The sequence below is a fragment of the Anser anser genome, assembly GCF_964211835.1.
Source record: "Anser anser genome assembly, chromosome: 5".
NCBI classification, from domain to species: Eukaryota; Metazoa; Chordata; class Aves; order Anseriformes; family Anatidae; genus Anser; species Anser anser.
Genome location: NC_139725.1, coordinates 42022813 through 42044055, shown reverse-complemented (window position 1 = coordinate 42044055; position 21243 = coordinate 42022813). Strand labels below are relative to the sequence as shown.

Below are 21243 nucleotides of genomic sequence, written 5' to 3'. Positions count from 1 at the left end.
CAGCAGCATTCACTTTGTCTTCAAACTCTCAATAACAGGCTTATGAAATAAATATTAGGAACCTGATTCTTTTTCTAAGATAAAAAATAGATTCTATTGCAGTATAGACATACTGACAATTATGTTTGAACTGTCCACCTGTCCACTTCTGTAATACCGTATCTTTGCCAACTATTCAGTTAGTAAAAAATGTAAGCAGGGCCAATTTTGTGGACTCTTAACGCAAAAGTGATCATTTACTCACTTGTTTGCACAGTGGCTGGTTTGTCTATGCAGTTATGGCAATCCTGTGGGAAAATTTTAGTAAGAAATTTTCCTGTTGTTGTTTGAGAACTGATCAAAGCTCTACATGTTCCTGGCTTACTTAATGAACAATGGACTGATGGAAGTATGCAGATAGGGGCTCTGAATATTGTTGTGTTGTGGTGAAAACATAAAGGAAGCAGAGCAAGACAAAAATATCCTACAATCCTAGAGGGATATTGAATGCAATTATGTATAGTGCATTAAATCATTGTCTTAAAACTTTGTTCTTCAAGGGAAAGAAATGTTAAAGGAAAGTGCATTGGGAAGGCTTATCGAGCCTGAAAAGGCATTGCAGGGATTCTTGGGTCTTTCAATTATTTTCAGTGGAAAACACATTTCATTTTATATACAGTTGAAGATTACAGTAGATAGAGTATCAATCTACTGCCTGAAAGGAGTTACACTTCAGAGCAAGTTTCTGGCTTGGAGTTTGCACTGTGGTTCCCTTGGGCTGATTATCAAAAATCCACATGTGAAGTTTCCACTGAATTCTTTTTTAAGAAATGGAGGTACCACCTATTCAATGAAGCCTTTATGGGAATGTGCTTTGTGCAGGAGATGTGAGAACGGATGGAGCTGTGAGCAGCTCCGTGCTCCAGGAGATTCTGTTTTGCTCAGCAAGGACAGGGGAAGGCTTTTTGTGCACCTCTCGTTGCAGACTCCTCAGAAGTGTATTGTGGAATCCAGCCTCAGCTGTACTATTTTAACAAAACTGCTCTCAGCTCAGCTTTCTCTCAAATCAAAAGCAATGGCTTGTTCAGGAATATAAGGGAAGGGTGTTGTGCTTTGGCACAACTCCAGACAGTCTGCCTTAAAGATGATATAATAGGAAACTCAGTGGTCCAGTCCAAAGCACCTAACCTGCTCTGTGCTTGGGATCATTAATCAGCCTCTAAAGTTCAATGTTTTCACATCTCTCACATTTTAGGTATAAGCTTTATCTCCAGGAAATAACACTAGATACCATTCTTCTCCCATTTCCTCCAGCCCCAAACTTGTAAAGTTTGAACTGAGGAAAACAAAAGGGAGGAGAATTCATAACCCCTGAAGTATGAAATGAATTTGGAAAGTGATGACTTTATTTTTCTGTTCCAAACTGGGTCTATTTTCAGTCCCGCCTGGATATGCAGAGAAAGCTGAGGTTAGTAAACCAGGTGCTGAGTAGCCAAGGGCAAATGAATATGCCAACTTTTATCCATCTCTGCCTGCCATTCCTTTTTTGATTGTAATTTCCAAACTTTTCATACAGTAACTTCCTGGGCATCTCTCCCTAGTGCTAGAGGTCCTTGTAGAGCAGATATATATTATCCATAAGCTTTCTATTATGGGCTTCGTGCAACAATTTAAACAGGTGAGCTGCCTGTGTGCTGCACTTCAGAACATCGTTATCACCGATGTTGTTTCATTCTTTCCTTGTGCCCTTGGTCTACTCGAATATGTCTGCTTTCCTTCAGCTCAGACTGCAAGGTTCTTGGGGCAGAAGCCACCTTTTCATGCTGTGTTTGTGCTCACAGAAGCTTTGTGGTACTGCACATAAATGAAGGAAGATCAGGTGTGCTATTTCAGGCTGTGAATCCTGTTGAATTCGAACAACACAAAAATTACAACATTATAGTATTGTAACAAGTGCTTCTAGATGAGAAGGAAGTACAAGTCATGTTTTTCATGTCAAGTGCTAGCTGTGTTTAGAGAAGGAAGAAATGATACTGAAGAAGATAAATACCTCCTGTAATAAAGACTGCAGTGTTCCCACTAACTGTACTGTAACAGCACTTGCAAGCCCATGCTGTCATCCAGGGTCATTTTCTGCAAGCCCACACTGGAGCAGGTGGATGTGGCCTGGAGGAGGCTGCGGCCCATGGAGAGCCCCCGCAGGAGCAGGCCCCGGGCTGGAGCTGCTGTCCCTGGGGGACCCGTGCTGGAGCAGTTTGCTCCTGGGGGATGAACCCCGTGTTATGGAGCCATGTGGGAGCATTTCTTGAAGAGCTGCTGCCTGTGGGCAGCCCCCGCAGGCTCAGTTCGGGAAGGACGGCATCCCGTGGGAGGGACCCCACGTGGAGCAGGGGCAGTGAGTGACCATGAAGGAGCGGCAGAGACAAAGCTTTACGGACTGACCACAGCCCCCATTCCCCATTCTTCTGTGCCACTCAGGGGGAGGAAGTATAAGAAAGTGGATGGGGAGAAGGTGTTTTAAGTTTGCTTTTAGTTTTTCACTACTGTAGCCTGTTCATAATAGGTAATAAATTTCATTAATCTCCCTAAGTTGAATCTGTTTTGCCCATGACAGTAATTGTTGAGTGATCTCCCTGTCCTTATCTCAGCCCTTGAGCTCTTTTTCACCATATTTTCTTTTCTTCCTTTGAGGAAGAGGAGTGAGAGAGTGGGTGTAGTGGTGTTTAGGTGCCATCAGGGTGAAGCCACTGCAAGAGCAAAAGTTTCTTTGTGTTATCAATATTTTATTTAAAATCATGATTCCCATAAATATTTTGGGGGCAAGAGAAAGGAAAGTGTACATCATAGGGATGTTGCTGTATGTAAAACTCAAATTCTTTCTAAAAGCCCTTTTATCCTGCATAAATTCAAAGAAAAAGCTTGAAAACATGACTTGGATAGGTGAAAAACATCAGTTCTTATTTGCTTTCTGTGTTGTAGCACTTGGGTTGATAATCAACCTCATGAAGCTCTATGGAGGGAGGCATAGCATCAGCAAGTTTGCTTGGCATCAGCAAACTTGATTGCCTGTCAAGCAGCAATAAAGCCAGCCTGGGATATGCCTCATCGAGCTCTGTTAGAAATGGCCATCCATGGTAGAGAGCAAAATAATTGGACAAACACTTATTTACAATACCGTCATCCCCTGCCAACTACTAAGGTTGTCTTTTTATATAAGTAATTCCCAGAGTGCATTTCTGGAAACTAGGCCTGTGAAAATTATGTCTTTAAGTTAACAGTGCTCCTAAGAGTGTTTTTCAGCTTGCTATTATTGTTGCACTCTTGTTTCTAGGTGCTACCACCTTAACTTTATTGCATCTTCCCTTCTTATTTCTGAAGAGATAATGCAGCCTCAGCTTGGAGAAGGAGCGTTCTGCTCCACCCCTTCCCCCATTACGCTTTATTCCTCATATACTGGGACTGAGCAGTAAGGTGACATTTGCCGTACACAGGAAGAATTCATTATGCTACAGATTTGAAGCATTGATCCAGTCCCCTTTCTACTACAGGTCATCACTATTCCTTTTGCTAGCTTGCCCCCAATGGCAACACAAATGTTTCCTGCAAAGCAATTCTTTTCTAGGGTTTATTCACTGTCACTGCTGCAAATTGCTTGGTTGTTCAGGAGAGTCCAGGCTGCTGTATGAGTCAGAATGACCATGGCTACAAGAAAATGGAAAGTACTAATAAACCTAGCTGTAGGTCTTTACTTCAGAATGGCAGTAAGCTGGCACCTTTCAGAAGCAGTTCAGAAATAAAATGGCAAGGCAGATACTTCATTATCACAGCTTCGCAGAATCACTGAATTGCTGAGATTAGAAGGGGCCTCTGGAGGTCGTTTAGGCCAACTCCATTGCTCAGAGCAGTATCACCTGGAGCAGCTTGCTCAGGGATGTGCCCAGTAAGATTTTCACTGTCTCCCAGGATGGCAACTCCACAATATCTCTGGGTAATCTGTTCCACCTGGAACCCTCAGAGTAAAAAAGTTTTTTCATACATTTCAGTGGAATTTCCTATATTTCTGTTTGTGCCCATTGCCTCTTGTCTGTCACTGGGCACCACTGAGAAGAGTCTGGGTCTGTCATCTTCACTCCCCCTGTTAGGTGTTTATACACATTGATAAAATCCCCTCTGTGCCTTCTCTTCTCCTGGCTGAACAGTCCGTGGTCTGTCAGTGTCTCCTCATATGACACGTTTCAGTCCCTTAATCATCCTAGTGTCCCTTTGCTGGACTTCAACTTTTCCATGTCTCTCCTGGACCTGGCACTCCAGGTGTGATCTCTCCAGTGCAGGATAAAAGAGAAAGATCACATCCCTTGAAACTGCTGCTGGCAAAGCACTTCCTTTTGTAGCTCAGGACACTGCTGGTCATCTTTGGCACAGGGGCATGCTGCTCACCTTCAGCTTGTTGTCCACCAGGACCTGTAGGTGGATCAGGCTCTCAGCCCCCAGCCTGCCGAGGTGCAGGACTTAGGGTTTTGATTACTGAACTTGATGAGATTCTTGTTGGCTTATTTCTCCATCCTGTTGAGATCTCTATGAATGGCTGCATGACCACCTGGTGCATCTGTCACTCCTCTGTGGTTATTAGGCAAATTATATTCTGATATATATCTGATATGTATATTTACCATGCAGAGGTAAGTCAGTGGGCTATTAGTGGTCTAGTAAGTCAGTGGATACTGCACACCCTCCATGTCAGAAAACTGGGTCAGCAATGTGTAGTAACATATAATGTATATAACATATAACACACAAGTTTTAGTTTTATTTTCTTTTTCTGATTCTCTCCCCCATCCCACTCAGGGAGAGGGGAGTGGGCTGCCAGGTTAAACCACTACAATGCCCTTCACCAAAAAGAAATGAAAAATGTTATTGAATATTGAAAATACTCATTTAGATTTGCTCTTCCTTACCTTTTATTTTTCAGCCATCTTTTTTTGCATCCTTCTTGCTGTGATCTAAACAGACCTTTCTGTTTGTCCTGCTCCTCTGACTGCTAGCTAGGAATATGAGGCATCTGGTAAAATTTTATTACTCACTTTGCACTTTTTCACATTATTTTCTCTTCCAATGCTTTGTTAACCTCTAGTCTGCTACTGTGGGTGTCATCAATTGGCAATGTAGAAACCAGGATGTCATGCAATAAAGACCCCTACAAACTTCAAACAGTTCTTACAACATCATAAAAGCAATTTCTGTGCAGACATTCTGTAAATCATAACAAATAATTCGTTTCTGAAAATATCATTCATGTATTGCACTATTCTGTTTAACATGAGCATTTTTATTCTTTCTTTAGTTCAATTCATCTGGTGCTTATTACTCTAATGCTTTTTCTTATTATTTCACTCTCAAGTGGTGTCTAGGTGTGTATTTCAACGAACATATGTGTGTGGTGGTGTTGCCTTGACGGAAAATGGCAAAGAGTATATCACATCTGAATTATCATTTTTTGTGTTGCTAGGTCGAAGGTAGCAAGTTCTGGTCCTTGTTTGTGAAAAGGGCTTATGTTGCCCAGACTATCCTAACAAATTCAGTGCATTTGCAAAGAGCTTCTGTCATTGGTAACATACGTGCATATTAAAGTTCTCAGAGCACTATAAGTATGTACTACATAGACATACGGACAACAGTTGTCCTGTTGGAAGACATATGAATTCACATAATTGAAGACTGGTAATACCACAGAGGAATTTTTTTTTCAGTGGTATACCTTGCTTAACTATTGAAAGGCAAACTATTAAAATAAGACTAAAAATCATAAATGATATCTCATTTTCTTATTTTCTGAAAATAGTTTTTTTTTTTTTTTTTGTCCCTTCAAGAACAAAATCTTGCTTGGAAAGCCTTTGAAATGCAGAAATCCAGTGTATAATAATATGGCTTATTAGAATAGGGCTTATAATAGTAATGTCTGGAACTACAGACATTTTTAATAAACTCAATTCACAGTGAAACAAATTGTTAATAGTTTGCGCTGTGTGCTGCGTGAGAAGATGGAAGGTTAGTTTTCAGTCATGACTAATCATGAAAGGATGCTATGATCAAAAGAATTATTTTTGGTGCTGAAACCAGATGGTTTCTCTGATAAACTCTGCCATGAACTTTCAAAAAAAATCAGTGAACCTTTTTTTCTCATAATTGGAAAATACCTGTTGGGTGGCTCACTTCAATAGATAGCTTTAGAATGTATCAAACCTACTGCATAAAGTGCTCATTATTATAATATTTGAGTGCTAGAACATCACTATTACCAGACTTTGACTGATTTCCTGTTATCTCCTACGAGTAAGTCTCCTTGTAAATATAATTTTACAGATGCTACTGACTCAGCCTGATTGACCTGCCTAAATAGTATCCAACCTGTACTTTTGATGTTGAACTTTTGTGGTTATATATGCATGTCAGGCAGTGGTCTTTCGTGTCAGAAGTGCTGGAACTGTTGTGCAGGTGAAGTAAAATAGATCAACTCCTGGGCAAAAAAGCCAGTGCATGTGAACTCCTGTACATATAACATAAAATTGTTGCATAAATACCTTTCTTTGTTCTAGAGGCACAGGCAAATGTCTGAAACCAGTTGAGCCGTATACAGTGTGTAAAAGTAAACAATGCTGTACACAGGGAAAAGACTTGGCAGATTTGCATTGTCATCATAGAAAGGTTATGCCATTTGTTCCCTTCAGATTTTGTGGCTCTTACCTCACTAGATGTACTCCAGAGGTATTTCCTGTGGTTATCTGGGAGTTGTGCATTACTTTTTGGTTTTGATTATCATATATTCCATGTCTTTTGTTGCTCTGTCAGTAACAAAAATAGTCTCAACAACCTCCATGTCAGCTCCCCATGTCAGGATTTGAGGATATCACTTTCTGGGACTAAAATTTGTCTCATAACAGTCTCCACATTTTAATGTTTATTTACTTTTACTGTGGGAAGAGTGTGAATTTTATTGTTTTTCCTCTCCCTTCATTGTTAATAATTAGTGATGGCACAAGACACAAAATCCCAACAGGAAAGATATGCTTTTATAGAGAGAGGATGATTATGTCAGTAGTAATCAAAACACGTAGTAGGTTTTTGGCATTTAAAGGAAACTTCTGTTTTCAGAGTACTAAAAATAACATCACATTATTAATTGTGAATGATTGTATCTGATGAAAGCAGCTCCATTTTTCTCATCTACAAATAGTTTGTGAACTGATCAATTTTCTTCTGAAATTTTTGAAACTAAGTCCTTGACTGATAGAAAGGATGACTAATCTTCAGCCTGTACTCACCCAAGCCTTGTTTGGCTTGCTTGTGAATTGATTATGGAACCCAGGTAGTTACTTAAATCCCACAGCCTCTTTTTCTGTTTTCTCTGTTGTCATCAGATACGTTTAAAACAAACAAAGAAACAAACAAAAGAAATGGGTAAGATTGAACAGTGAGGAATGAATAACACAGTCTCCTTCCTGCACAGATGAGTAAGAGCTCCTGAACAGCCTAAGCATGGTGCCATATGAGCAATTCAGAACCTGAATAGTAAATTGGAAAAACAGTGTTTGCAGTAATTAACCACATTGAATATCATAACTCACACAGTTGGCCTATTTGGCAATTTGTTTCCTACTGCAACAAGTGGTAATACCTACAGAAGAATCAAATTTAAAATTCTACTTTTAATTTTGTTACAGTGATTGATAACATATTTAACACACTTGTAAGATGGCAGTTGATCAAGTTAATGAATTTTAAGCTGTCACAGCCTGTTAAATTACTTACACTAGCCCCTTTTTTCACTGCTTTTAGCCCATCCCAATTGCTAAATAAGATTGCCAGCTCAGACCACCTTTCTTTTTCCCAGTTCTCCCAGAGATATCCTATACATTAGGCCATCATTAAATGCAGTGCATAAAGTGATGTGGGACTGGGAGCAGGCCCCACAGCTGAATTTTTTCCAGCAGAATGCAATTGTCACCAGGCCGAGTTAAGTTTCTTCTTTCTTGTTTTCCTTCAGTGCTAAAAATCTGACACTACTTCATATTTAGTGGCCTCACTTCAGCAGGCAGAATGGAGAGTGCTTCAGTTCAGGCTGTTTTATGGAGATAGAACGAACGATTTCCTGGGAGGCTGTAGATGTACTTTTGAATCTTGTCAAGCTGAAGAAGGAATTGAGCTGAAGTCTCCCACTCCTTCGTGAAGTGCTCTAATCGCTTAACTATTATACAATAAAATGGGCACTTGAGTTACTTTCTCTTTTCAAAGAAGGGTGCTTTGTTCTGAATACAATTCTGACATTGACAGGATGTTGCTGGCAAATTCAGAGCACACCTTCTTAATCCGGCCTTTCACCGCACAAAGGTGTGGATGCCTGAAGTGTGAACATCACTTGGCCTTAGACATCATGCAGGTCATGGTTCCTCTCTGAACATAGCAGCTATGTAACACAGCAGGACTACTTTTGTCAAAGAAGCAGCATCTTAGTTTTCAGGAGGAGCAAGCCAACCAGAAGAGAAATTGGGAAGGTCAAGCAGTCTTTTTTTGATGACGCAGTGGAGCAACAAAACAGTGTCAGCATACAGGATAGTCATGAAACAAGGCAAGGTGGAAGAAGAAAATTCTTTTCTCCTTTTTTTTTTTTTTTTTTCCCCCCAGCATCCTGAGTAAAGAATGAAGCATTAAAGATCAGGATCAAATAGGATAAAACCAACAACAACAAAACACCTGCAAATATGTATTGTCATCTATGCACCTCAGAAAGGAGTATTCAGATAATCTAATTTTAGAAATTGAAATTAGGCTGGATAATTACCTGACTCCTCCAAGGAACCTTTGCTCTTAGCTCAGACTCAGCATGAATGCCTTATTTGGCCTACAGAAGATGTCAGGTAACATGAGTTATCTTGGCCTTCAGTTATGAAGAACCTAACTAATTCTCAGTATTTTACATTTGCTAAGGGCATGCAGATAGCTATCACAGATCGATTGACATAGGGTACTTTTTTACTGTGTGGTAGTTCATGTGGTTAATCGTTTTGATTCAGATTGATTCAGACTGATTTTCTGTTTTTTCACAATATAACTATTTATAAAGGCAGTCAAGACAGATTTGTCATATAACATTTTAGATTTTCAGTGTCTATTTTTTATGCTTTTGATGCCAATTTACATAAATACCTACATAATCTGCTTATATAAACATGGTATTTGTGAACTGCATGAATAGAAAGAGCTATAAAATTTCTTGTCTTACACACAGATTAGATTACTTAGCTCATAATAAAAGGGAAATATTTTCAACATTAGAGTTGATGTCTGATGGAAAATTACATCTTTCATTTAGATCTTACATCAGTGGTGGATGTTAAAACTCCTTCTGACAATTTTTGCTTTATATCCTAAATCTACCCACCAGAAATACAAAAACTGTGACAATGAATTTAGTGTAACCCTTTAATAGCATCTACCAAAGGGAAGGCTGGTTTTCCAGGTGTTTTAACAAGGACTGCAAAATGGCAGAAACTAAATATAAAAAGGATATTTGCCTCCTGTGTGTTATATATTCCACCTCACATTAAGACAATGTTAGCTAAACACTGGCTGCTGCTGCTGAACAAATCACTAGTGGTACAGGTATCTGTGACTAACTAGCACCTTAACTGCTGGGGCAAAGTATCTCATTACATTCTGTTTTTTTTTTTTTTTTTTTTTTTTTTTTTTGTTAATATGCCAGAAAACCCTGAAAGAATTAATTCTTTGTGGTTTTTAGAATTTAACTTCTATATTTAAAGTAAAATTGTGGTTTTCAATAAAGTAAAGATAAACACATCTTGAGAAAAATTCCTTATACTCAGAGCAGTTCAGGCAAAATTTAAGAGCAAAATAACTTTGCTAGTAGGATGTCAATCTGGCATCTTTTCTTAATTAAGAGGAGTCTGCTCTTTTTCTCTCCCATTAGGGCTGAGCAAACTTCTCTGTCTTTACATGTTTGCCGTTCTCTGGGTGATGAGCTCATTCCCTGGTTCAGCAGCTGGTAATAGCGAGGAATTAGCAGCCAACCCCTCCTCACTGCTTTCCAGCTCTGTAGGCAGCAAGCTCAGCGGTGGCTGCTCTGCTTGCTTGCTCACCGGCTGCTCCCCCATGCTGCTTCCCAGCAGCAAGCCAGCGGATGAGCTGCCACCATGGAGCTGGGCACAGAAGAAATCCTTGTGACACTAGGGTTTGTGAGGCTGTCCCTAGCAGTCCTCTTCCCTGCAGTCATTACCTAAACTCTTTGTTCCTTCAGCCCCCCGTGCTGAGGTGTGAGGGACTGTGCTCAGTAAGCACCAGATCCAGGCAAGCAGGGAGGCATCTTTCCGTGGCCTTCCTCAGGAGGTAGCACAGAGGCTCCAAGCACCGGTTCAGTTTCTCTAGAGAGAAAGGAACGGCTTCTACTGAATTTAGTAGCTCTGGATCCAGACTGTGATTCATATTTCATGTCTGCTAGAAGGATGCCAGAAGGCTGGGGGAGGCAGAGGGGGCAGTAGCTGCATCAGCTATTCCAAGTTAGTCTACCTGTAGTAGTGCTGCAAACTAAAATAAAAACTCAAATAATGCACTGCTAACATGTCCAACCTAGCCAAAATCCAAGATCCCATATGCTTTTTAAGAGAAACTGGTAATTGCTGGTTGCAGGGTAGTGAAAATCCCACCATCTTGAAACAAACTTCCAGAAATGTCTCCTCTGATCCAGATATCAAACCTCTTTCAGCATCAACCAGTGCAATGACTTGTTTGGATTTCTGCCAGTTACACAGCAGTATGGCTCCGGCAGTGCTGAAATGTCTTTCTCTCTCTCAACTTGAATGTATTTTCATGCTTTTCCACCTGAGCTGTTGCTCATCTACCCACAAATCACAATCTTTTCCAAAACAATAATCAGCAGGGCTCTTCTGCTCAGATCATACAAGAAGCTTTTGGGTAGAAATATGGGCTCAGGTCTTTTATGACTATCACACTTAAAGGACAGTGACTTAGACCTATGAATGTAAAGCAACATGCAATGCGTCTTTATTCATTGAAGAAAATACAGACTGGCTCATTTTTTAATGTCTAGATAATGTACCTACTCTAATAGTACCCAGTGATATGTTTTTAATGTTGGCATCTGCCTGTACCAAGAAAGGACTTAGCAAGCACATAAAAAAAGGCATCAGGTTCTGCCAAAATTACTTCTGTGAGCTGCACCATATGGTCAAAGATAAAATCTAATATTGGAAATACCAGTTGTTTCATTGCTAGCTTGAATACACTGGGGAAAATAATATATTTACTCTGAAGAATTCATAATTTGACTTCATCTCTTCTAGTTTTATTACAAGGAATGTCAATGCTACCTTTTTTTATCATTCAGCTACCCAGTACTCCTTGGCAGATGTAATACTACTATTCTCTTGCAGTTAAATTTTAATGATCATGCTTTACCCCATCTATCACAGTCCTTGAGCAATTAATGCTATCAGAAGGAAAAGTAACTTGTCAGATAACTGCACCAGCCTCTCAGCTGAGCATTCTAAATAGTTTCTCCAGTAAAAAATCTTTTATAAGGATCTCTGAATCCCTTCTGAACTACACAAAGATTTTATATTCCCAAATCTATTTTTCTACATAAATTTACTTGAAAGTTTAGGCAAGGCTGTTTCAAAAACCAAAGAAACTGCATATTAGCTGCTGCCTTTTGTTCCCAGTATTAAAAACAAAAAAAAAAAGGCCTTTGCTATTTTATACATATACATAAATAAAAATATACAGCATATATATATATATGTCATTTCACAAAACACAGACATATAAACACAGCTACTTAAGAGTTTTTATATGGCTGAGATACTCTAGAAAATTTTACCTGAATTTCAGCTGCAAAAAAAGGATGATCTATTTTAGATCCCTGTGAATCAGCGTATCAGTTTGTAGAGTCACTGCACAGGCTTGTGAAGAAATGAAGCAGAAATGTTCCACCACATACATAGATACCACACAAGATAAGCTTAGGATTTTAGGATTATTTTTTTTTTTTTGGACAAAATGTGATCTCCCCCCCCTCTTTAGTTTGAGCATGTTATGTAAGACTCAAAGTCTTGCACAGGGATTCTACACCAAATTGGGATCTGACTTCACTGCCAATGTCTAAAATCTTTTATTAGCAAAGTCATTCAAAACAGTCAGTTTGGAAAGTACTAGAGCTCTCATTATAATACTTATCTCTATTTTTATCTCGATCTGATCCAAATGCAATAAAAGCATGTTGTTCTTAAAGACACTGACATCCTGTCACTCTAGAAGAGTACTTTTAAAAGCTATTTACTGATTCCAGAAAAAGACTTGTAAATAATTGGATCGGGTCCGGTAGAAGGGTTGATTAAATATACTTATTCAAATTGTGGGATTTTTTTTTTTAACTTCTAAGTCAATCAAGATGATAATCACCTACTTCTGTAATTCTCTGTGAATTAAGTATGAGATGAAAAATGCCTATAACTAGTTCATGCCTATTGAGGAGCATTCTTTGAAATGCTGTTTGCCATTGATTAAAAAGAAATAGTAGGTAGCTATATGGAGAGGTAATCTGCTTTTCAGTCAGTGTCGAAGGGGGCACAGTACAAATTTTATTCAAGTGACCTTTTCAAATCTTACGATACCAGTGTTTCTTAGTCTTTCTCTTGGTCTACGTGGGCTTTGAGCTACTTTTTAGAAACATTGCCAATATTTCTGTCAGTACAGCTCTGTGCTGAAGCTAACAAGCAGGACATATGAACAGCTGAATTTCTCTGAGATGGCAGTATTTGAGACAAAAATAACTTGGAGAATGCTTATGTAAAATATTAGAGTTCCTAATGTTCTTTGATGGCTCTATGTAGACAGAAAAACTGGCAGCCCATTATCAGACATAATTATACAATGATTTGGATTAGAACTGGTGGGGACATGGGAAGGAAACTCTTTGTTTCCCCTTTTCCCTCTTTGTTTTCCCTTACATGCACGTACACATGCACAAACGGGCACACGCACCGCCACAAATTTTTTCCACTAAAACCTGAAACATTTAGTGATCATTTACAAATTTTTTAACATCTTTCAGAAAAAAAACAAACAACACCAAAAAACATCAAAAGACAAAACAAAACGACAACAACAACAACAACAAAAATCAAAAACCAAAACACTAAAACATCTCATTCATAAAGTCAAAAAAAGTTTTTTTTCGGCCGTATTGTAGTATTAATTTTAGTCAAGTCACAGTTCTTTTCTCCATCCTTATTTGGTTTCTAAGAAAACTTGGTGCAACATTTACCATAGCTTACCTTATATTTATTATTATTATTATTATTATTATTATTATTATTATTATTATTATTTTCTTTGGAAGAATATTAGGGAAGATTTTATTTGTATTTTGTAATCCTAGTTTGTGATGAATCACCACTTAACTGTTATTTGCCTAGAGAAATCCCAAATCCTACCTATTTCTAATTGTTTCAGCCTTGGTGACATCATCTAGCTCTAGAGATGGTGCCTGTCATCAGCTTTTTGGGGAGTCAGGAGGGCCAGAAGGCCAGGCATCCTAAGGCTGGCTGACAGGTTGTCCCACTTACTGGAGACATGAGACAATCCTATCGGTTGCTCCCTTTTCTTCAATTTGGTTACTGCTGCAAGCTTGTCACTTGTCTCAGCATCTCTCATTCACATCCTTGTTTGTGTCTTCTGCTCCCCAGTCTTGGCTGCAGATCCTGGCTAAGCCTCTTCTCCCTCCATTTGCTGTACCTTAATTTTTGGCTTTTGCCCTCTGTCCCCTCACACCTGATTCCTGGCAAAGCACTGCTCACTGATGGTGACCAGGTTGTCTGACATTGCTCAGCCCTATTTCCCCCTGGCCCTGTCTTACTCAGACTGTTCAGCTTTCTGGCCTTCACTCAGTCTCTGGTGGTACTGTTATTTTGGCTCTACAGCTTGGTATATCCCAGCTTGGCCAGTTTTCTGAACCTGGTTATCTCCTGACAGTGTTTCATACTCCGCCACGCTCAGTGGCTTGGCCCAATTCTCTGATCCTCTACCAGACCTCAGATCCCATTTCTGTCGACACCCTGCCTCATTTCCTTCCCATTCCAGCCTGGCTCTAACCTGTAGCTGCAGATAGACTTTAGGGAACCTTACAAAAGGATTAATTCATTTCTTGATTGGAGATTCTTCTTCTTATGAGTAGATTTTTTCTTGAATTTAAGGAACTATGAAGATTTTTTTTTATTTTTTTCTGTTGGTTTCCTTTTAGACTTCTTAAAATAACCACCAGACATGAATCATTGACTGATGGTTCTTTAATGGCCCATTGTGGCAGTGAATAATTGATAGCTGTATAGAACTACAGAAAATCATGTCCCAAATGGTTGTCTCATTGAAAAGAGACAGCTGGTAACCAGCTCAGCCATCCTGACTTCTACAGCAAATTGCAGGATGGAGACTTCAGGATTTTAGCACTGGTGTTTTAGCACTGGTGGTCAGTTAAAGGTTACAGCGAACTTTCTCTACTGAGTATATCCAAGTGTTTGATATAAATGACCAAATTGTATTTATCAAGTGAATATCAGTGTTGCAGTCACATTAGGATGGAAGAAAGAAACCTCTGATGAAACTTCTAGCATAAGTAGATGTTCATTAGGATTTTAAAGTGCCAGATGTGAGCATTTTCCATATAAATAAAAATATTTATGATTTTGGTAATATCTTCCCTTGAATTCCCTTGATTGGTTTACAAGACTACACCAAATCCTCTCACAAAAGCTGATGTTTTAACAACGTTAAAGCATGGTCATTAAAACACTTACAAGAAAATTGTAACACATCCTTCTCCACATGAGAAAAAAAAAGAAGCAGATACAAGGTTAAGGAAAAACCTCTAGCTTTACATCACCTTTAAACAAAATAAAAGGCACATTGGTTCATCTCATTGGGCTGGGGTGATGGGAATATGATAATCCTATTTTATTCCCCACATGGACATCTATAAATGGAATATTTAGATCAGGTATAAATATCCACCTCAATTTTGCCACATTATGGCAAAGAAATGTCTGAATTAGTGAAGTTTTCTGATGTCTGCTTTGAATGTTAGCTATCTAGAGAAATATCCTGTAGAAGGATTCTCCCAAGGAATATCTTCATACTTAACCATATATCCTTGACATTTATTTGGCAAAGATTTTTTCCTCTTAGAACAGAAATGCTACTCCAGCTTCTTAACATTCAAAAATAATTTGTCTCAGAAGAGAATGCTGTAAATTAGATCATAAAACTGAAGAAAGATGTGGGTGCCAGCTCACACAATTTAAAACACTACTTGGTTTCCTAAAAATGGCAAAGCTTGTACAGCATGCAACCTTTATAGCAGTAGAATAAGTTAGTAGAATAAATTAGGTGATCCTGATTGGGATTTATTGGGTAAAGTAGCCTATAACTTCTGGGACTACAAACTGATGTCTGTCAGTTATTTGTGAGCTACAGGATAGGTACACACATTCACATATACTTTATCTGAGCTATTATGGCTTTGCAGTCAGAAAGCTATTTTGAGGAAACGGAAAAGCTTTGGTTTTTCATTGAAAAAAGATCTGTTTTGAAATAGCCTTTCCTGAGGATCTAGTAAACAAAATTAACATCAAACGTACATCTGTGGTAAGCATTTATTTGCCTCATGAAGTATATAGTTATAAGCATATAGATTTACAGGATTTTTAAAATTTGAATTTAAAGTGCAAACTTGTAATTCAAGGATGTAGAGAAGAGCATTTCATGAGCCAATCCTTGTGGAGATTTTGTTGCACATTTAGCCGAGATCTTTTGAAGCTGTTAGGTTATTCCCGCTGTGTCATATTCAAAGTGTGCCCTTGTTCAGACTGACAGATTTTCAAATGCACGAAGAAAGTCAGGCATCCTACAGTGTGATAGCCAATAGAATAACTTGTGTTAATCTTTACGCCTTGGGAAGGTTTCCACTTTTTTTTTAAGTACCCTCATAACTCAATAAAGTTTCATGGTTGTTATTAGTACCAGAAAAGTATTGGAGGTTGAGGCTATGGTTTTGCAGGCCTTAACCCTGAATTTTTGCACTGCCACCTAACCCATCAAAGTTGGGCACATCAGTGAGGCCCATACAAAAAAAATGGTTTATAGTAGTTTTAATACCAGATTTATGGTGAATGTGGAACAACGTATGTTAATTAAACCACCATAAAGCTTCTTGGTAAAAAGGTATTATTTGGTCAAATAGGTTTGAGCATACTTTAAATGGCAAACTGTGATTGTCTTTTATGGTTACTGTGTGTAATGCAGTTGCAGCATTTTTCATTCAGTTTGATTTTGTTACTGTAAGTCAGCGAACCACTACCTTAACTAGCCTCTCTATTTCAGATTAGGGCTGGAGGCTTCTCTGGGTGATACTCTTTTGTGTTAGTTGGAGCTGTGCCTGTGAAAGGATTTCAACTGGATGAATTCACAAAAGTCAATCTGGTCTGGGAATCTCCTTGAAGTAGCCATCAGGTCTATTCCAAAAGATAATTAGCCATTTTCTACACCCCAGGGTGAAGCTCACATGTGAAGAAAGAAAACAACTCTGACTTTTACCAGAGGGCATTCCTAACGAAAATTTCCAATCAAAGACAGAGTTAAAGGCATGCAATAAGAGATAAAAAGATCAAAATCCAACCCGGTATTATAAGGATTTATGGAGGAACACCAGGATTACTCTGTTATACATCTGTCCAGTTTTTCCTGTTCTCACAATGTCATTCTCTCAATGTCATGCAGTAGTTATATCTTTCCATGTTTTTACTTGCCCCAGAGCATAAACCACGTTACACCAAGAGCTTCCCACTTTAGAGAGAAGCATGGTGCTGTTCTCATGTCCCGTTCTACTCATTTTAATTCTCAGCAGATTTTCCTTAGAGAGCCTGACAGTGACAAACTGGATTCTAAAGGTAGACATGCGTGAAGAAGGAAATTATGTTGCCTTGGTCCTCCTGCTCTGTTCAGCTGAAGAGCACAAGACTTGGGAAGATCATCCCAAACACACCTTGGAATTATGAAAATGAGGATCCTGTTGGGCATATTTATTTCAAATGACTGGAGAATAGTCGTTAGTATTAGGATAGGGAAACAACAAATTATAATGCATGCTGTTTTTCTTTAAGAGGTTTTATTTTGAGCTGCATTATAAACACAAGGACATCTGGATAATGATTTCACTTGAGCTTATAGATCATGAAACATGGAGTTCTTAAGGCAGTCATTCTATTGATTTTACCCACCTGTATTTAAGGAGAATTGTCTATTTTGAAAAAGAAGTTTTGATTCAGAATAAAAGTTCTGTTTTCATTTAACAAAACAATAGCTGCTTTTACAAACAAGAATAGTTCTAAAAAACCTTAAACTGAAACAACAATATGCTAAATGCAGTAACATAAAGAAAGATGTAGAATGCAATTGATGCTAGCACCTTCTGTGGAATTATCCAGAAGAAAGCCATAGGGAATATGTAGCGTTCTCAGACTCATCTGCATACCTTTTTTCACATAATCCACTTCCCATGTCACTGAGTATGTATTTACTGTATTCAGTAAATTATATGCCTTCATAAGGAACAGATGATGGTAAAACCTATCTGGTTATGCACCTTGATAGACTCTCTGAAGCAAACAACTGCCATCAAATGAATCAGTTTCAAGTGGCAGAAGTATTTGATTTTATCACAGACAGTAATTTTTCCACACTTGTAATCAATCTTCTAGTGTGCTACAGGCGATAAATACGTTTCTATTTCTTCTAGCCACAGGGGCTAAGTACCTTCTCACCTCTTCTTTTGACAACATCTCCTGCTTCACAGGTACCAACCACTTTTTTCTTCCCTGTAGATTTTGGTACTTCAGTTTCAGACCATAGAAATGGCTCATATGCCAGAAATCTTATCATTCAGCTGTATCTATCAGTCCTATAAGTTAATATGTTTACCTGCAAAATTTGCATCACATACATTCTTAAGCCACATGATTTAAGCCACAATTTATAGCTTTCAGTTCCTTGACATACAGTGAAGGGACCACTTGGCAGTAGAGGAAAAAGGAGTGTGTTTAATTTCCATCAAAATTCACGCCATTGCTTTCATTGGGTAGATTTTGCTCAACACATGTGGGGCTTTGATTCTGAATGAACTGTTGCTGCATGGAGAGAGCAGCAGCAGATCTGAATGACCTCCTTTATACAGTAAAGAACTGCAATATTTTTGTGTAAATACCAAGTGAAGAGAATATAGGATCCCTTGTACTAAACTTAAAAAGAATTAATTCATATAGGATGAATTCTGTCAGATGTGTATTTGCATATGCACATTTCTGGAACACTTGACTTTTTTCTTGTCATTATGTCCAATTAATCGTAAACAGGCAATAATTTTACATAATGTGCCATGCAATGTGTGCTTGGGAAACATTTTTTTTAGCCAAACCCGCCTCTAGAATTTTATATGGGGCAGCAAAGAGATGGAGTTCTTCCAAAGTAAAGCAATTACTGAAGACTTTGCTGTAAGAGAGACTGATAGTGGCTTATCTTGCCTATTATACTGGAACTGCAATTGCTGCACTAAGAAGCTGGACTGGCCCAGAGCCAGCCTAAGAGAAAAGGGACACTGTTAAAGCAATCTGAGATGAGGCACTTACTGTGTATGGAGCCACTTACAGATAGGCAGCTTCAGATAGACGCAGGTAATAGAAGATAAAAAAGTTGGAGCAGATGTAAAATGACTGGGGTTTAATGAAGATGTTTGTGAAAGGAAATGATCCTTTTTTTTTTTTCTTTTTCTTTTTTTTTCTTTCTTTCTTTCCTTTTTTTTTTTTTTAATTGTATTTCTTTCCTAAAAAATGATGTTTTGTGAAAATAGAAACTTTCTTTGGAAATGTCCCAGACTTGAGGAATAAGAAAACCGCAATGCTTTCTGAAAACAATGGGAAGAAGGGGATAATAACTAATGACCATCTGATACGTTTGTTGTTAGGACACTTGGGCTCTGAAAGACCTTAGAGGACTAATTTACAACAGTACCTATAACCTATCATTCTGTATTGCACAGGAGGTGTCTGACGGCCAAGTGGGTGCTGGGAGGGTTGCCTCCATGAACCAGCATTTATACAAACCAGAGCAGATCCAAGGAGACATACCTGTGTAATGATCTTAAATTAAAAGAGGGTAGATTTAGATTAGGTATCAGGAAGAAATTCTTTACTCTGAGGGTGGTGGACACTAGAACAGGTTGCCCAGAGAAGCTGTGGATGCCCCATACCTGGAGGTGTTCAAGGTCAGGTTGGATAGGGCTCTGAGCAACCTGGTATGGTGGGAGGTGTCCCTGCCCATGGCACGGGACTTGGGACTGGATGGTCTTTAAGGTCCCTCCCAACCCAAACCATTCTATGATTCTTTGAATAAACAGTAGCAGGTCTTTACCTTGTCTTGAGCTTTAATGAGATTTTCAAGCTCTGTAATCTACATACACCATGCCATGTATTGATGTGCACTTTGAGATCTGCCCTTCTCTGCAAGGGTCATTAGTGGTTTGCCTTCAGGCTTATGGGTGAGCTTAGCAGTGAATCTCATATCGTCCCTGAACACAGACATTTCCACTCATAGCCATGTAAAAGGTGCTTCTTATTGCTGCAGGGGGAAATTCAACAAACTTGTGCCATAAAGCTTTTTTTCCACCTAAAGAGCTTACTTCCTTGACCCTGCATCTACATGTGAAAACTCACAGCATTTCAGAACAAGGAGAAAACAGTTAATCTCCCAGCACCCTGCATTCCAGCCAGCCAGGGGAGTGCAGGAGACAGGGAAAGAACCATACCCAGTGTTTGATAGGTTTACCGCTTAATGCATTATTGCAGATAGTGGGATAACTGTCATATATTTGGGTATAGGGTCTTAAATGATGCTAAAACAATTTGATCAGATTACTCTGAGATGCTACTTGACAACTCAACCTAGGGTAAACTACAAAAAACTTTACCAAAATATCGACTTGAGTTGCAGCTTCCAAAGGGTCTGGTAATGTAAGAGTAGTATATATCTAAAAACACATAATAACGGACCTTGGTAAGAAGGCCCCTGACAGGACCAAGGGGAAAGCAGAATGGAGTTAAACTTCCTAATAGTACAGTTTCATTACAAAGCAAAGCATTAATAGTATAAACTATATTGAGCCTGTGGGACAGGGGGAGAAGGATGAGCTCCTGAAATGACTATTTTGTCAGTATGCTGTTAAAGTTATTGATCCTTAGTTCAAGTTAATTTTGGTCCTTAGTGCAAGTTAATTTCAGTAAAATAGGAGTGCACACGGGATGGAACCAAGAACTCTACCAGGAGAGGAAATATGGTATAGTATAGTCTCAATAACTCTGACACTGTCAGCATGGGAAAATACTTTAGTAACTGCAGTGCAGTCCTTTGCAATACCATAACTTAGAAAACAAAATTTTTCCTGTTCATGGCAGAAGGTATGATGAAGAAGCTTGTAAAATCCTAATGCATTATTTCTGTAAGGTAAATCCATTACTATGCAAGAAAACACTCCTATTTAACTTATCTAGTAGTTGCACACAGGGCTTATTAAGTTTATAAAACGCTGGCCTTCATTTTGTTCTTACATCCTCATTATCAAACCCATCAATCCTCATTCCTTTTAACCCCCTTGTGGCACTAACTGAACATTCAAGTTGTCCCTCTTGTATTTTCAGCACTAAGTATAGGTTAATAAATTATTAGTTCAATCTTTTATTTTAATCATATAGTTCAATACGCTGTAAACTAAGGAAAACCATTGCCGAGAGCAGAAAAGACATTTGATTTCCTTAATGCCTGGCAGAGCACTCTCAGATAAGCTTCTAGCTAGCAATGACCAGAAAATACAAAAGGCTTGACCATATTTCATTATTGTTTCTCATTAGTTGCTAGATGAGATGTTGAAAAGTATTTTATCAAATCATGTGGAATGTAATGATTTGTAGTTTAATTTACCCCAATTTTGGCTTGCCTTGTTATTGTCTCGAATACTTGAATACATTGGATTCTGTGGGGTGATAAAGGTATTTGAATTTTGTTTGGGCTTTTATTTTTCCTGGTATTAAACAATAAAATAAGGGCTGTCCTCATCTACCTACATTATTTTTCCTA

At 38.6% G+C, this 21243-nt stretch overlaps 3 long non-coding RNA genes across 3 annotated transcripts in view; 1 reads left to right on the top strand and 2 right to left on the bottom strand.

Moving 5' to 3' along the window:
* Positions 1 to 2741: 2741 nt before the first annotated feature.
* LOC310900207 lies at positions 2742 to 11869 on the bottom strand. Its single transcript, XR_014584913.1, has 2 exons — positions 8816 to 11869; positions 2742 to 8662 (listed from the first exon to the last, which is right to left on the bottom strand). It is a non-coding gene; the product is annotated as an uncharacterized lncRNA (long non-coding RNA).
* Positions 8653 to 21243, top strand: part of LOC310900204 — a 49750-nt gene continuing 37159 nt past the window's right edge. The window contains exon 1 of the long non-coding RNA XR_014584910.1: positions 8653 to 8891. This is a non-coding gene — a long non-coding RNA (uncharacterized lncRNA). The remainder of the gene's footprint in view (positions 8892 to 21243) is intronic.
* LOC310900206 overlaps positions 12285 to 21243 on the bottom strand; it is a 36822-nt gene continuing 27863 nt past the window's right edge. The window contains exon 3 of the long non-coding RNA XR_014584912.1: positions 12285 to 15967. This is a non-coding gene — a long non-coding RNA (uncharacterized lncRNA). The remainder of the gene's footprint in view (positions 15968 to 21243) is intronic.